General features: G+C 39.4%; 1 long non-coding RNA gene across 1 annotated transcript in view; it reads left to right on the top strand.

Moving 5' to 3' along the window:
- Positions 1–2,052: 2,052 nt before the first annotated feature.
- Positions 2,053–18,139, top strand: part of LOC127483538 (uncharacterized) — a 35,851-nt gene continuing 19,764 nt past the window's right edge. Inside the window, exon 1 of the long non-coding RNA XR_007909924.2 lies at positions 2,053–2,184. This is a non-coding gene — a long non-coding RNA (uncharacterized lncRNA). The remainder of the gene's footprint in view (positions 2,185–18,139) is intronic.

Raw genomic sequence — 18,139 nt, 5'->3', positions numbered from 1 at the left:
GGCCGTTATGCTGCATCGATCCAAAGCCAGGAGCCAGGTGCTTCCTCCTGGTCTCCCATGTGGGTATAGGGGCCCGAGCACTTGGGCTGTCCTCCACTGCCCTCCTGGGCCACAGCAGAGAGCTGGACTGGAAGAGGAGCAACTGGGACTAGAACCTGGGCCCATATGGGATGCCGGCGCCGCAGGTGTAGGATTGACCAAGTGAGCCATGGTGCCAGCCCCTCTAGAGACTCTTAAGATTATATTTTCTCAGACAATTTTCTTTCCTACCTCCACCACTTTGGCTCCATTGGCCCTTGATGGAAGGAAAGACTCATATATAAAGACTTGGATATATCAACTGAAAAGACCATGAGTGTTTTATACTCCATGTTTATGGAAGATCCCTGGAAAATCCATCTGCAAATATCTCTTTGCTCTTCAGTGGAAAATAAATGTCCTGTGACTTGCCCATGTATCAGCAACTTGGCTACTGCTTTCTTGAGCTGATGAACACACCATTATGTGAGCTTTGAGAAATATTTTGTCCCCCAAATTTGGCTCTGATGACTTACAAGAATGTCCTGTGGGTTCAGAAGTGGTCCAGGACTCTTGGAAGTGAGTCATGTCAATGAAAGTGTTACAAAAAAGTTATGGTTATACGGTTCTTCTCCTTGTCAGTATAGGAATGGGCTATAGGTCAATGATCTCCAAATGCAAGGGTCACAGTAGCATGGGAAAAGGTATTTCTTAGAGAAAACTCAGCATCAGGAAAAGGGAATGGAGTTGACCCAAGGAAATTTCAATCTTGTCTGGAAAACTAATTGTCTTTGATGAAAACTTAAGCAAGGATAACAGGATGGGATAACCTTGATTACTAGATTTTATTTTTATGCAAATAAAATGTGAATTCCAGAAGTTTTCTTCTGATCCTGGTAGTGTTTGACATAGTAATAAATAGATAAGGGAGAAACTGCTTTTAGTAAAGTACAGCAAGTTAGCAAAAAAACTATTGAGCATTTACCTCCAACTTTCTGTATTCTATAGCTGTAGAACCCTAAAGGTACAGAATAATAAATACAAGCTAAAAATGAACTATAATTCTTTATAACTTTTTTGCCTTTCTCTATCTTCTTTATCTGTCTCTTTCCTGTTTCTATGAGGTTTTCTAAGGGTCTCTGTCATATTTTGTACTTCTCACCTTTAACTTGTATAAATGTTTTATTTTGGGTTTATAGGAAAATTGCAAAGACAATATAGAAAATTCCAGTCTAGCTTATACTCAGCTTATTCTAATTTTAAAATTTTATATAACCACAGCACATTTGAAAAAACTGAGAAATAAAACTTGGTACATTACTGTTAGAAATCAGAATTAATTTAGATCTCACCATTTATTCCCACTAATGTCTTGTTTATTTCTAGGATACAATTCTAGATGCCACATTGTGTTTGGTGTCCTCTTCAATTGATTTACATTTTCAGGTCCTTTTTCTTTTTTTCCCACCTGAAGATGTAGCTGTGTCTCCTTGCTGGGCAAAAGACATCCTAGCTCTCTATAAAAGGAATTTATTGTGTTTCTCATCTCTCTTTTTTTAAAAGATTTATTTATTTATTTGAAAGTCAGAGTTACACAGAGAGAAAAGGAGAGGCAGAGAGAGATTGAGTGGTCTCCGTTCTGCTGCTTCACTCCCCAATTGGCTGCAACGGCCGGAGCTGTGATGATCCGAAGTCAGGAGCTTCTTCGGGGTCTCCCACGTGGGTACGGGGCCCAAAGACTTGTGCCATCCTCCACTGCTCTCCCAGGCCATAGCAGAGAGCTGGATCAGAGAGGAGCAGCTGGGACTATAACCGGTGCCCATATGGGATATCAACGCTTCAGGCCAGGGCTTTAACCCACTGAGCCACAGTGCTGGCTCCTCTCATATCTTTTCTTGAGGCACATGCCAAATACATCAATAATTTATTTTTGTCCAAAGTTAATCCCTCTAATAACTATCATTCATATTCCTCCATTAGTAGGAAGTGTCTTTTTCTCACACACCTGGCTTTCTCTTCTGTTCCAAACAGATACTACATTTGCCTGCTGAGAAAAAGCAGTCACAAGGAGAAATAAGATCATCTCCAGGGACGCTGGAGCCCTGGAACATTTAAAGATGTGTTATGCTGGGATAGTGAAAAGTACAAGTGATTGCTTGATAACAAGTAAGTGTTTTGGGCTTGCAATGCACAGAGCACTCATGAAAGCAGGAATTATTGATTCACAGTATGGTAAAGAGGCTGAAAAAGGCTGGAGAGGGATTTGATCTACCCGGGTACTTCGTGGGATAGAAAACTGGGGCCAGGGAGGGATTCTGTTGCCCAAGTTCCAAAGGGAAGGATAAGCTGGAATCCATGTCCTTACTCCTCTGGTCCAGTGCGTCTCAGGTCACTTTTGCCAAGAAAAGCCTTTGCTATTAATCAATGCTGTGGGACTAAGTTGTTGACAGGTTAATTAAGTCATTTATAGCAAAGGATTATTAAAAATGGTACACATATTTTGACAGTTTATTTTATTGTAAAGTACATAAATGAAAACATAATATTTTTAAAAGAAATTTATGGCCAGGGCTAATTTATGGGTTCTGAATATGAGTCCAGGGATTAGAGCTCATGTTGTCTTCTTTGCACAAGCCATGATTTCCAGTTGGTTTTTTTAGAAACTTGACTAAGAAAAGAAAATTACTCATAAAGCAATCTGTGCACAGAATTCTTCAGATTTTAGGAAAAGTTACCTGTCTTTACAGTTGTCTAAATGGAAGAACATTTCAAGGTACTCATCTGTATCAGCTGTTTTCAGGGCATATAATAGCTTTCCTGGAAATGTTCTTTATTTTTTTTTTCACTGTTTCATCCTTTTATATAGTGTTTCACTGAGCTGTAAAAACAAATTCAGCTGGTATAAAAATGTTCACATTTGGAAACATGACAGGTTGCCTGCCAACTAAAAGTGATTAGCTGCTTGTGGGTATCAGTGAGTGTGCTTTACAGAGCAAAAGGAGAGTGTAGGTTAATCTGGGAAGTCACTTAGATGGGAAATTAACTAAGAGATGTGTTCAAATTTCCGAACTTTGTCTCATGCCCTGTATGAAGCCTTTTCCAGCTACTCAAGTCTGCAGGTGTCCTGTCTTCTCTCATTTCTTTAGCACTTACTCATCATCATCATGACATTTAACAAAAGCTTTTTTGCTTTATTTAATATGCATCTGTGTAATTTGTAGCCCAAATATTTCAGTGACTTGAAACCAGTAACATGCTTCCAATATATATATTTTCTTTTTTTGTTATGTACCTGCCTAGCACTTAGCCTAGAGCTGGGCAAAGAAGAGTCATTGAAAATGTACTAATTTAATTCAGTTGAATTTGACGCAGATATCTTTTGAGATCTGCCAGGAGCACATGCGATTCTTTGCAGGGATGTGCTCTTCTAAGGGCTCTTTATTGAATGTCTCTGTGTTGGGCACATTAAAGAATAGTCTAGGTAGACCCTCACTACGCCAGTGTGAACATTGGTACTGCACCTGCAAGGAAATCAAGGACCCCTCAGATATATTGTGAATCAGACTTAAGGTCTATGAAGAGGAATTCTCAAAGGTTTCTAAGTACTGGGATTGATTGCCAAGGTAAAGCTCTGGGAATACTTCCTACTGGCCTTTTTAATAGGATGGATTCATCTCTGTCTTGGATTATTGGGCCAAAAGGCACCAATTCTATATTTTAGCCACAGACCTTCTTTATTTAAACCATCCAAGACAGAGGGACAACTCTTCTCTTATGGAAGCACTGCAGGAAAATTTCTGTAACCTCTCAGAATAGATCATTTTACTGCTTTATCACTCAAATGTTGAAAAGACCTTCTTTTGTGCAACAGCAAGCCCTGTGGATATAACCTAAATATATTTCCTTTTGTTGGTTCTCTGTGGACGATGGACCATCATTATTTATGTGCTTAATTATTTACTGCCTTTGGAAAAGAAATCTGAACAGACTTAAGCACTATGCTTAAATCACTCTCTTCTGTAGGTAAAACACCTTTGGCTCCTTTAACATTTCCTTCCAAGACCTGTTTCCCATCCCTTTCATCATGCTGACTACTTTTTTCTTATAGCAGGGTATGCGGGAAGCTGTACATTAATTCATGCTGGGCCTTGGGATTCTGTTGAAAAGTAGGTTGTGCGTTGGAAACTCAGAAATCTGTCTTTGTGGACAGCACACACTCTTGTAACATAGAGGATATTGTAGGAGATAAGATGATGGAAAGACAGCAGTATGCTACATTTATATGATGTCTTGCAAGAGACTTTTAAAGACATTGTTCTGCAGACTTAAACACAGTTTTTAAAAATAGAACAAATGGTTTAAATATGATACTGCTCCTCTACTTTGCAAAAACTCAGACTTTCCTCACAAGTCTAAAATTTTTCCAATACAGAGCATGGTATCATAAAAAAGCAGTTTATAAAAAGTATGCTGACACTATAAAAATTCATAGTGTTTTTTTTTTTTTTTTTTTTTTTTTTTTTTTTTTTTTTTTTTGGAAGTGGAGTCCTTTCATTTCTCACAGTGGTAAAAGGAATCAGGAAAAAGGCTTCCTCCTTTTATCTTGTAAAGTTAATTGACTCTCTTGTCTTAGTTTTCCCAAATGGAACATTTTGGTTGGAGGGCACAGTGAATGCTCACCACCAGGTACTCTGTTAGCTTGTCATTCAAATGCCCAGCCTGTGTCTTGGAACTCCTGAGGTCACAACTGTAAATGGTTATGCTGAAAAAGAAAGCAGCCAAATATTCAACCTTTAGGATAGTTACTTAAAAGAGCTTACCCTACTTTCCCATTTTCTTAAATGTCATAAGAAATGATAAATATTATTTTCTTCCATCACCGAATACATTTCTCATTTCTTGCTACTCAAGTCAATAATCAAAAATCCTGAAAGGAGAAAAGGGATTTGTTCTTAGATATTTAAAAAAAAAAAAGAAGACTTCGATGTGCCTATGCAAAAGGGAGTTGATTGCAAATTAATAAGATGCTTCAAATCCAGGCCTGGATGTCATTGTGTCTTCTACCCTTACAGAAGCAGCCCTCTGAGAAAAGCCTCAGAAAACCAAAATACACCTGTCAAAAGTTGATGTGAAAGTATCATTTTTAAAGTGAAACTTTACATTGGGAAATTCCAATGCAGGAGTACATTTCTAAACTGGCTGACCTACCCCAAAGGAGAAGGTCTGGATAGGCCTGGGTGGAAAAAAGCACAGAATCTCCAATATGGAAAGATATTTGAGGTCGTCTAGACCACTGGTCTCTGTATGAATCTGATGACAAAATGTATTGGTACTTGTTCATGTACCTTCTCAAAGACTGGGGGATGAAAAGTCTTACTACTTATTTTCCCAAAGTTTTCTTATCTTCAAACTAAGTGCCCCCAATTCCTATAATGTCAAGATATTTAGATTATTCTCAATTTAAATTATTCTCCATTGAGAAACCACTTTTGGTTTGCTGATGTTCTTCTTAAACTATGACCTTTCAAAAGTTGTGCTCTTTGCAGTGCATTTATATAGACATACCTCAAATATAGATTTTCTATAAATAGGGAATGAACTTTCACTTTTTCTTTTAACTGATGATTTGAACCAGTCATCTCTATCATCTAGTAGTAGATTAACCTCTCCTCTCAATATGTTCGACTTATAAGCACCTGAGCTGCCTGTATCCTCATCCAAATCATTGATAACGATGTTGAATAGAAAAGAGCATGATAGTTTGTCATATCAGATATGATTCATTGTGAAAATGCAAATGGGAAGAGAGGGAATAAAGTCAGGCAAGGAATAAAGAAGGTACAAGATTGTTATGGAAAGGTAAATGACACAAAGGCAGTATGTGATATACAGGAACCCTACCCACTGGATAAGGTCAGCTTCTGGTAACACCTGCAGGAAACTGATCCACCTATCTGGGCAAACTTGGTTTTTGCTTTTGTGGGGCTAGGGAACCTAACTGCCATACTGAATGTCTGCTAAAATTCATGGCCTTGGAAATTTTAAGGGAATTTGAAATTTTTTTCATGACTGAGTCAGTTGACAGTAGGCAAATACAGCTTCCTGTTTTGATGAGGAAAATGGATTAAAAGCTTTCTGAAAAGGTTCAGAAATTTTTGTGGGCATTAAATTGCTCCTGGTAAACAATATTTTGATGCTTATAGTGTAAATGAATATCACATGAGTTACATTTCTGCTCAAGTACACATGTTTTAAACATGAATGGAAGAGTGGTTATATCTTACAAATTTCATGGTTTTCTGTCTTTCTGATGTAGTCCTTCCCCTTATATCTGGGAAAGACAAGTACAATTAAAGCAACTTTGCTTTTTCCTTTTATAAGTTAAAACTCTAGCAAATTGCTTAGTTGATAAGGACACAGGGATAACTGAATAAACTTGATACCTTCTTTTGCAACTGGGCAAGGAGGAGAGTGGTAGAAAAAAGTGGTTTCCAGGTTCTTGGACCCTGTGTCTCTTGATTTTTAGAGCTGGGTGTTAACATTCTACTGTATGTGCAAGGATGTTCCAGGCCAGCTCTATTTGCTTTCAAAGGGGACCTCAGTAACCCAGGGTGTCTTGTGGCTGGTCCCACTCAAATTTCAGCAATAATACACCTGGATATTGGATTGTTATCTCATTTCTAAGACCCAGAGTGGCTGAATCACTGCCCTCTAATCACCTCTCTAGTAAACAAATTCCTAACCTTCTACCTTGTTTTTTTTTTTTAAGAAGTTTATTTATTTATTGGAAAGGCAGAGTTATAGAGGGAGAGAGAGAGGGAGAAAGAGGGAGAGAGATGGAGAGATGGAGAGAGCGAGAGTGAGAGCGAGCACTGGTTAACTCCTCAGAAGGCTGCAACAACCAGGGCTGGGACAGGCCAAAGCCAGGAGCCAGAAATTCCATCTGGGTCTCCCAGGTAATGGCAGGGGCTCAAGCACTTGGGTCATCTTCTGCTGCTTTCTCAGGCACCTTAGCTGGGATCTGGATCAGAAGTGGAACAGCTGGGACTCAAACTGGCTCCCAAATGGGATGCTGACATCCCAGGCAGTGGCTTAGCCCACTACACCACAATGCTAGCCCCATCTTCCTTGTTTCCTTAATGAAAAGTTTCTTGCATTGGGACCTGAGTCCTTCTAGTGACCAGACATTCATCTGTTAGCCTAGCCCCTATGTCTTAGATTTGTAGTTTCTGAACTATGATACATGTCTTAGTCCATTTGAGCTGCTAGAATGAAATACTGAAGACTGTCTGGTTTATAAATGACAGATGCTTAGTTCTCATGATCATGGAGGCCTGGAAGTCCAAGATCAAGGCTCTGCAGATTCTGTGTCTGGTGAGGGACTGCTTCTTGGTTCATGTGGCCATTTTTGGCTATGTCCTTACATGGTAGACATAGCAAGGGATCTCTCTTATGGCAAAGAGAGCAGCACTTACTGTGGATTCTGGATATAACACTATGAAAAAGGCAGGAAGAATCCTTGCCCTGGCAGAGCCTATGCTGGTTTTGTGATGGTAAATTACCTGAAGGGTGAATCTACAGGCTAAGGTTAAACACGTAGATTCTCAGACACCTTTTCTGGAGATTTTGAATTTGTTGGTTTGTAGTCAGACCTCAGAAAATCCTGCAGCACAGGCATTGGTAAGGCTCAAGATAGGATGTGTTTGGAAAATGAGAAGTTCCTTGTGAGTGGAGTCGGGGATGTAGAATGGGAGTAGGTGAGAGGTGAGATGAGCAGGAGCCAGATCATGAGGGACCTTGGATGCCGCTAAGGGTTGCTTCTGATGGTTGTGGAAGCCAGTGAAACATTTAAAGAGAGCAATGATGTGATTATTATTTTTTTTACTTTTAATTTTTTAATTTTTGAGATAATATGTTTTTAATTTACATGATGGTCAAAAGCTTAATGCTCCACTAAATAAAGAAATCAACAAATAAGAAGTAAAAATGCCACAATTCACTAGGAATATAGGCAAGGGCTATAAACAATAATCAAATGAAAAGAATTTTAAAATTAATCATAGCTAAATAAAACTACAGTAGTATAAAATTTTCAACAGTTTGTATGACAAAGATTTAAAACAAAGTTTAACAAAACACAATATTTGCAGGAAAACTGATACACATAGGCATCAACAGGAATTTTTTTGTTTTGCTTTGCTTTTTGCTTTTTAAAAAAAGTTTAGCTCCCACATACAAGTGAGAACATGCAGTATATATCTTTCTGTGTCTGGCTTATTTCACTCAATGATGTGATTATTTTGAAAGTCTGCTCTTGGACTTCTGGATGACCAGGAGCATGTCGGGAACAGGGTTGGAAGCAGTGGTTAGGGGAAGATATTTGTGGTGTTTTGTGGTGTTGACCTTCCCACAAAGGTTTGGGATTGAGATATGTTTTAGAAGCCATCCCGATACTCATGGCAACTCAGTTAGGACCTTTGGAGCTTTTCAATTTTTTTTCTAACACACTTATTGATCTCCTGATTTATCAGTTATCTGTCTGCAAATTCACTCCCCAAATGGCCAGAACTGTCAGTGCTGGGCCATGCCAAAGCCAAGAATCTGGAAGCGCAGCTGGGTCTCTCACATGGGTGGGAGGGGCCTAGGCACTTGAGCTCTTTCCCTACTTTCCCTGTTACATTAGCAGGGAGCTGGATTGGAGGTGGAGCAGCTGGAACTCAAACCATTGCTCCATTGTGAAATGCTGGAGTCACAGGCAGCAGCTTAACCTGCTGTGCCATAGGGCCAGCCTCTCTGTTATCTTCCTATCCCACATACTGGGATGGCATTTGACTTGGGAAAAGGTAAATTTCTACTCATCTAAATATCTGTACTTTCTTATAGAAAAATGGAAATTAGCCCCCATCATGGTAGAAGTTTCATTTACCTCTGCATTATTAGCACATTTAGGAAGATAGATTAAAATATCTTCTAGGATTTTCGATTTGGGATAAGAACAGGTCATTTGGGGTCCCCAACCTGCCTGCTGTTCTTCTCTTGTGTGCCCTTTATCTTTAAAATCAGAATTTTGCTTTAAAATACAATTTCATTTTTTTTATTTGACAGATAGAATTAGACAGTGAGAGAGAGACAGAGAGAAAGGTATTCCTTCTGTTGGTTCACACCCCAAATGGCTGCTATGGCCGGAGCTATGCCGATCCAAAGCCAGGAGCTAGGTGCTTCTTCCTGGTCTCCCATGTGGGTGCAGGGACCCAAACACTTGGGCCATTTTCCACTGCCCTCTCGGGCCACAGCAGAGAGCTGGACTGGAAGAGGAGCAACTGGCACTAGAACCCGGTGCCCATATGGGATGCTGGTGCTGCAGGTTGAGGATTAGCCAAGTGAGCCACGGCGCTGGCCCTGAAATACAATTTCTATGGATTTAGTGTTTGTTTGTTTTTTTTTTTTTCCAGGTCCCAATACTTGGGTAACGGAGGTTTTGAAAGAGCAGTTCTTAATTGGGTACCAGCCACAAACTATATGACTATTATTTTCTTCTCACTGTCCCTTTAAATCAAATTCATGGATTAGATTTTGGTTCAAATCTTAAACAGGTGCCCAACTTTCCAGACACTTTGAGATGATAAAAAGTTCAGTAGTCGCTTTTAACTTCAACAGACATAATTAAAATATGCTATCCGGTGTAAGACTAGCCTGATAATAACAAAACACAGCATTGCTTTAATCTGCAAAGGCAACAGAGGAGGAGAGGTTTATGGTTTTAGATTAAATCTTTTTTCAGGGGGCAAAAGAGCTCTGTGTGTGGCCTCCTTAGAGTCCCTTGCTAAAGACTGAGTTGAGGAAGAGATGATCTGTCCCGTCACCCTCAACAAAATCACTTTCTAGAGAAAAATTTCTTTTCCCCATGTAACTTCAAACTTTTTATATTCTTTTTTTTTTTTTTTTTTTTTTTTTTTGACAGGCAGAGTGGACAGTGAGAGAGAGAGACAGAGAGAAAGGTCTTCCTTTTGCCGTTGGTTCACCCTCCAATGGCCGCCGCGGCCAGCGCGCTGCGGCCGGCGCACCGCGCTGATCCGATGGCAGGAGCCAGGAGCCAGGTGCTTTTCCTGGTCTCCCATGGGGTGCAGGGCCCAAGCACCTGGGCCATCCTCCACTGCACTCCCTGGCCACAGCAGAGGGCTGGCCTGGAAGAGGGGCAACCGGGACAGAATCCGGCGCCCCGACCGGGACTAGAACCCGGTGTGCCAGCGCCGCTAGGCGGAGGATTAGCCTAGTGAGCCGCGGCGCCGGCCAAACTTTTTATATTCTTGAGGTGGGTGGTGGACTAAGGCTGCCATGGCCAATCTTTTTTTTTTTTTTTTTTTTTTTTTTTTTTTTTTTTAACAGGCAGAGTGGAAAGTGAGAGAAAGAGACAGAGAGAAAGGTCTTCCTTTGCTGTTGGTTCACCCTCCAATGGTCGCCGTGACCAGCGCGCTGTGGCCTGCACACCGCGCTGATCCGAAGGCAGGAGCCAGGTGTTTATCCTGGTCTCCCATGGGGTGCAGGGCCCAAGCACTTGGGCCATCCTCCACTGCACTCCTGGGCCACAGCAGAGAGCTGGCCTGGCAGAGGAGCAACCAGGACAGAATCCAGCACCCCAACCGGGACTAGAACCCGGTGTGTCAGCACTGCAGGCGGCATATTAGCCTAGTGAGCTGTGGCGCCGGCCAGTTTAGCCTCTTATTGTGTACTTGGGGAGTACCTGGCACCAGGTATTTTATTCTTGGTCTTTATGTCTCAGCGTAAACTGAGAAAGAATCATATATGATTCTGTTAAATTAATTTTGGCAAGTGCTAACTATATTACAATATTTTTTCACATACATTAATTTTATTTATTTTGTAGAAATTCTATGAAATAAGCAGGACCAAAATAGCAGACTCAAGTTTACTGGCATGCAGTGTATGAGGCAAGAAAGAGATTAATGGTGAAGACTGGATTAAAATTCAAATTCTCCTGGCTTTAGCCTGGTTTAGGATTTAGGCTGCTGGAGTGGGAATATAATAAATTTTAAAGTGTGCACAAATCCAGCTTCACTCACTGTTATCTTGTGAATTTTATGTAAATTTCTTAACCTTTCTGCTCATAATTTTCTGAGTAGAATGGAGGTAATGCTGTCATATTCAGGATTTTGATGAAGATGAAATTAATAAAGCAATGCAATTTTGGACAGTGCCTGAGATCCTGAAGTTCTTTCTTTTTTTAAAAAATAGATTTATTTATTTATTTGAAAGTCAGAGCTAGAGAGAGAGAGAGGGAGAGGCAGAGAGAGAGAGATTTGTGCCATCTGCTGGTTCGCTCCTTGAATGGCCACAATGGCTGGGGCTGGGCCAAGCTGAAACCAGGAGCCAGGACCTTCTTTCAGGTTTCCCATGTGGGTGTAGGTACCCAAACACTTGAGCCATCTTTTGCTGCTTTCCCCAGTCCAGTAGTAAGGAGATGGACCAGGAGTGGATCAACTGGGACTTGAACTGGCACCAGGTGGGATGTTGGTGTTATAGGTGGTGACTTTACCCGCTATGTCACAATGTCGGCCCCAATTCTGAATTTCCAACAAGCTCCTAGCAAATGCTATGGTACTTTTTTTGGGCCACCATTAATGGCAGGGGCATTAGTGCATGCCAATGCCTGTTAGACCAGTAGACTTTCATTCCCTTTCTTTTCCTGAAAAATCCATCCACTCTGCTCTCATTTGATTTTAGGTCCCACTATAAATATAAATGAACTTGTTCTTTGGAATCTAGCTGGGAATCACAAAACAGTGGCCTCCTATCGTGTCAGTGGAGAGCAGATGTAATAGTGTCACAATTCTGGCTGGTGGTAATAAGGTACTGGTAACACCAATGTGAAAAAAAAATACCCCCATCAGAGGAAAGGTCTTGTTGCAGGTTCCTGAGCAACTATTTTATCTTCATTGAGCTAAGAAATAAGTGGAGGTTGCAAAAAAAAAAGTTTTAAAGATTTTTTGGGGGAGTTATTTTAAGGAAAATAACTGGTTGTCACAAACATGGAAATATCTCATGGCCACGCCATATGGCCTACAGCCATAAACTAGTTATACTTTTGACAACAATTGGCACATTATGATATATGAAGGGAAAGACAAAAATATTTTCTAATGAAAAATCTAAGTTCCACTCCTGAGCACATCTCTTTGAATTATGGCATGGCAGCACATTGGCATTTGTGCATGCTCATTCACCTTTAGGAAGGGGTAAAGGGATTGAGAAAAAATCTTTCTTGCCAGAAAAGGGTTGCCATTTATTGCTTCAGTGTTCACTACATGCCTTTGTATAGTAATTCAGTATATTAATTAATCACCATTTTAAACCTAATCTTGAGATGGGGCATTTCTTTAATTCTTTTTTTCTATTCAATTCTTTAACTCAATTTTTCAGTTGCATATTTTATGCTTATTTGCAGTATTTGATCTTTCCTCCTAAGTAAAAATACTTTGGCTACTGACACCCTGGATATGTTGGGTTGAGATAAAGTAGAATGAATTCCTTTCTTAGGTGGGCAAAATCAGGGACTTTCTTCCTTTTCCCCAGGTGGCTGTGGTTCATGTGGCTTGCAGTGTGTGGGAGGGAACATTGCCATATTGGACACGTGCAGTGGAAAAAAGTCACCAACAAGCACAAAATAGTTTGTGGTATAGGAAGGAACATTTTGTTTATTAATAGAAAAGACTAGAATATGTGGCAATTTTCTTGCAAAATAGCAGAAATTCGTAGAAGTTAGAAGAATACAACAGAACAATTTGTTGTCCCTGAAATTTTTTTCATTACCAATAAATGCAGACCATAATCATAGGTTTGCCAGATTTTTTCATCGCAAAAGTAATACTTGTAAAACAATATTTGAAAATATAGAAAGCTAGTGAAAATATAGATATATTTTTGGCATTTGAAGAGCAACCAGGTTTAACATTTTACAATTTTTCTGTTTCCTTTTCTCTGCAAAGAAAGTCAGTTTCTGAAAATGTTTTCCACCAGAATGTGTGGGTTGGTGACCTCAGCATCACCAAGAAATGAGGTAATGACCCCTTCCCGAGGAAGGTAGAGTCTCAACAAAGGGATTCTTAATGTTTTAAACCCCTTGTCAACAGCATAAATTATTTCTGTTTGATAGACAAATGCTTTGAGCATTTGAGCATGTTTCTGGCTCCCCTTTTAAAATAGCCTTCTTGAAGTTTCCTTTCTTGGGACTTCAAATTGGTTCTCCCCTAACCCCTGCTGACTATCATGAAATCTCTCCTGTATGCTCTACTAGGAGGAGGAACCTCCTCCCTCCTGACCACACACACAAAAAATTCTTGGAAGGGTCCTAATTTGAACTCTTGAATGAAAGCAAACCTATGATTTTCATGAATTAAAGAACTGGTAATCCCCAGCCTCTGACTGGTAAGCACCGCCTTACTTCCTGCAATATTGACTTTATAAACAATAAGGTCATATTCTAAAAATTCTGTTTGTGGTTTTATTTTTCACAGAAAAAGTAAGATGGTATATTGAAGACTCAGTTATATCACACTCTTAAAATTTACTTTATTACGGTAACACAGGAATATTATTGACCTTGTGATTAAAAAAGTTATTAGTATATATATATATATATAATATGAGTATTTGTTGGAGGCTTTGAATGTTAGTTTCATCAACCCTATTGAGGTAAAATTTACATACAAGACTTGTGCCAGCGGGTTGTGTTTTGGCAAGTCTGTGCTCCTGTGTAACTGACACTACCACATTCAAGCTACACAACATTTCCATCTCCTCAAATTTCCCTCAGGTCTCTTAGAAGTCAGTCCCCACCTATATCCCACCTTAACTCTGGGCAATTATTCATCTTCACTGTTTTACTATAGATTATTTTGCTTCTTAAAGAACTTTTTTATGATAGAATTATCCAGTATGGACTTTTTATGTATTTTTTTTAAAAATTCAGCATAATATTAAAAAATTAAGAGACACATAAAAATTGTACATGATTATTGGGTATCATGTGATGTTTTGATACAAACATACCTTAAGTAGTGTCCAGTCAGGGTAAACATACATAGCTCTTCAAACATTTAATACTAATATATGGTAATAACACTTAAAATTCTGTCATTTTTTTTAAATAAAGAACTATACAATACATTAACATTATCTATAGTCACCCTACTGTGCTTAGAGTGCCATAACTTTAAATTCCTATAGGACTATCAGTATCCATTAATCAAGCTTCCTCAATCCCTCCTCCCTTCTCTCCTCCATCTCTGGTAATCACCATTTATACTTTTAACTTCTATGAGATCACCCTTTTATTCTTTTTTTAGTCTCCACATACCAGTGAGGTAATTCAGTACTTGTCTTTCTGGGCTTGGCTTATTTCTCTTAACATAATGATCTGTAGTTACATCCATGTTGTAGCAAATGAGCAAACTTCATTATTTTTTAGGTAGAGTACTATTTCATCATACTACATTTTCTTTATTCATCAGTGGATCCAATGGCCTGATTTAATTTCCTTTGGATATCTGTATCTGTTTATCTATGTCTGTCTGTCTGTCTATCTATCTATCTATCAATCAATCTATCTATCCAGTATGGATTTGCTGATTAATATGATAGTTTTATTTTATAAAATTTATTTATTTAATTGAAAGGCAGAGTGATGGGGGAGGGAGGGAGGGAGGGAGGGAAAGAGAGAGAGAGAGAGAGAATGTTTTCTATCTGTTGGTTTATTCCCCAAATGCCCTCCACACCTAGGAATAGGCAAAAGGCAGAAGCTAGCAGCCAGGAACTCCATCCAGGTCTCCCACTAGGTGTTAGGGTTCCAAAATACTTGGGCCATTATGAGATGCCTTACCAGGTGCATTAACAGGAAGCTGGATCAGAAACATATCAGCTGGAACTCAAACAGGCACTCTGATATGGGATGCCAGTTTCATAAGTGGCATAAGAGGGAACCTACATACTGTTTTTCAGAATGGCTATGAAAATTTACATTCCTCCCAACAGAGTGCAATGGTTCCTTGCCACCATTTGTTATTGTTTGTCTATTTTATAATATCAAATCTAAATGAGGTGGTACATTGTGCTTTTATTTGTATTTCTATGATAATTCATGACGTTGAGCATCTTTTCATGTACCTGTTGGCAATTTGCATGTCTTTCTTTGGAAAATGCCTATTTAGATTCATTGTATTTGAAAAATTGTATTTATTTATTAAAGGATTCACTTGAAAAGCAGAGAGACACGTACAGAGACAGATACAGAGAGAAATCCCCCATCCAGTTGGGTCTGGGCTAGGTCCATGCCAAAGCAAACTCAATTCAGATTTCCCATGTAGGTGGTAGAGACCCAACTAGTTGAGCCATCACAGCCCTGTTTCCCAGGGTGTGCATTAGCAGCAAGCGGAAACACTGGAGCCAGGACTTGAACCCATACTACCTGTTTTCAAATTAGATTATTATTATTATGTTTTGCTACATAGAGTTGTTTTAGTTGCTTATGCATTTTAGCTCTTAACCTTTTGTCAGATATAATATTTGCAAATATTTTATTCCATTCTGTAGTTTGTGTGTTTACTCGTCTCTTTTATTATGAAGAAGCTCTTTTGTTTGAAGAAATTCCATTTGTCTATTTTTGCATTTGTTTCTATTACTTTTAGTATCTGATCAAAATAATTATTGCCTGTTTCAATGTCTTGAAGTGCTTATGTTTTCTCCTAATAATTTCAAAGTTTCAAGGCCTGTTTTTAGATTTCTAATCAATTTTAAGTTGATTTCTGCATGGTGAGAAATAGGGCTCTGGTTTCATTTGTCCACTATAGATACCAAACTTGTCGCTCCCCCTCTTCGTGGAGGAGCAACACAGGACCCTGCGCTGTTCTTTCGTCTGCTCGGCCCTCCCCGGGTTTGCTGCTGGTTCTTCCCGGGTTGGCTACTGTCCCTTCCACCTCCGTGGAAGGGCGGTTCCCCCTGCCACATTCCCCACTTCCTCAGGGGAGTGGCACACCGCCGGCCGGCTCTCTCGGGGGCTGCACAGGTGTTCCCCTTAGATGTTCCCCATAGATGTTCCTGGTGAATGCCGTCTCTCTCCTCCTTTATAGTCCTCCTCCGCCAATCCCAACTCGGCTGCCCACACGCCGAGTACGCTGCTCTCCTCCAATCAGTAGCAAGTCCTGCAGCTTGTCAAGTTGGTGAGAGGCAGCTGTGCGGAAGCTGTTTACTTCTCTCCCAGCGCCATATTGTGGGAGAGCAGATGTATAGAATAAGTCTTAATTCCAGTAACTCAGTCTAGTCCGGTTTGCTCCCCACAGTGGGAGAGCAGATGCATAGAATAAGTCTTAATTCCAGTAACTCAGTCTAGTCCGGTTTGCTCCCCACAAAACTTTCTTAGCATTTTTTATTGAAAAGATTGTCCTTTGTTCATCAACATTCAGGGCAAGGGCTGATCAAGTCACCATTTCTCATAGTGTTCATTTCACTTTAACAAGTTTCCATTTTGGTTCTCGGTTAATACGTTATCGCTCTTAGTATTTTTTTGTTTATTCTACTTAATACTATTGGTTGAATTCTATAATTAATACACAGTTATTCTTAAGTGTTGAAACTTAACTGAAAAGTGATCCCTGTTAAATATAAGAGTGGGAATAAGAGAGGGAGGAGATGTACATTTGGGACATGCTCAAGCTGACTTGCCCCAAACGGTAGAGTTAGAAACATACCAGGAGATTCCAATTCAATCCCATCAAGGTGGCATGTACCAATGCCATCTCACTAGTCCAAGTGATCAATTTCTGTTCACAATTGATCATAATGATAGGACTAAGAGTCAAAGGGATCATATAAAGAAGACCAGTGTCTGCAAATACTAGCTGATAGAATAAAAAAGGGAGAGAATGATCCAACATGGGAAGTGAGATACACAGCAGACTCATAGAATGGCAGATGTCCTAAACAGCACTCTGGCCTCAGAATCAGCCCTTAAGGCATGCAGATCCGGCTGAAAAGCCCATGAGAGTATTTCAGGCAGCAAAAGCCAAGACACTCTGGCCAAAAAAAAAAAAAAAAAAATGACCTAAATGAAAGATCTCTGTGAGATCTCAGCGGAAAGAACGGGTTATCAAAGAAGGAGGTACCTTTCTCTGAAGGGAGGAGAGAAATTCTACTTTGACTATGATCTTGTCTAAATATGATCAGAGTCGGTGAACTCAAAAGGCTTCCATAGCCTTGGCAACTCAGGACAAGAGCCTAGGGTAATTACTGATGCCATAAACGAGAGTGTCAATTTGTTAAGTCAATAACAGGAGTCACTGTGCACTTACTCCTCATGTAGGATCTCTGTCCTTAATGTGCTGTACATTGTGACTTAATGCTATAACTAGTACTCAAACAGTATTTTTTATTTTGTGTTTCTATGTGGGTGCAAACTGTTGAAATCTTTACTTAATATGTGCTAAACTGATCTTCTGTATATAAAGAGAATTGAAAATGAATCTTGATGTGAATGGAATGGGGGAGGGAGAGGGAAAGGGGAGAGTTGCGGGCGGGAGGGAAGTTATGGGGGGGGGGAGCCATTGTAATCCATAAGCTGTACTTTGGAAATTTATATTCATTAAATAAAAGTTAAAAAAAAGAAAAGATTGTTCTTTTTCCAATGTATATTCTTAGCACTTTTGTCAAAGATTAGTTGGCTGTAGATGCATTAAATTATTTGTATTTATATTCTATTTTTCCCAGTGGAGTCTATGTTTCTTGTTTTATGACAATATCATGCTGTTTTAGTTACTGTGACTTTCATATATTTTAAAGTAAAATAGCACCGTACCTTTTACTTTTTTCATTTTGCTCAACATTGCTTTTGGTATTTGGGCTATTTCGAGGTTTGATACAAATTTTAGTAGTCTTTTTTTCTCGTCCTGTGAAAAATGTCATTGGTATTTTGGTAGAGAGTGCATTGAATCTATAAATTGCTTTGAGTTGTATGGACATTTTAGTTATATTGATTTTTCTAATCCATAGACATGGGATATCTTTCCATTCCTTGTTTATTTTTCAATTTGTTTCATCAATGTTTTATAGTTTT

Source organism: Oryctolagus cuniculus, chromosome 13, assembly GCF_964237555.1.
Source record: "Oryctolagus cuniculus chromosome 13, mOryCun1.1, whole genome shotgun sequence".
Lineage (NCBI taxonomy): Eukaryota > Metazoa > Chordata > Mammalia > Lagomorpha > Leporidae > Oryctolagus > Oryctolagus cuniculus.
The sequence above is the reverse complement of the archived record's forward strand: the minus strand, read 5'-3'. Positions and strand labels throughout refer to the sequence as shown.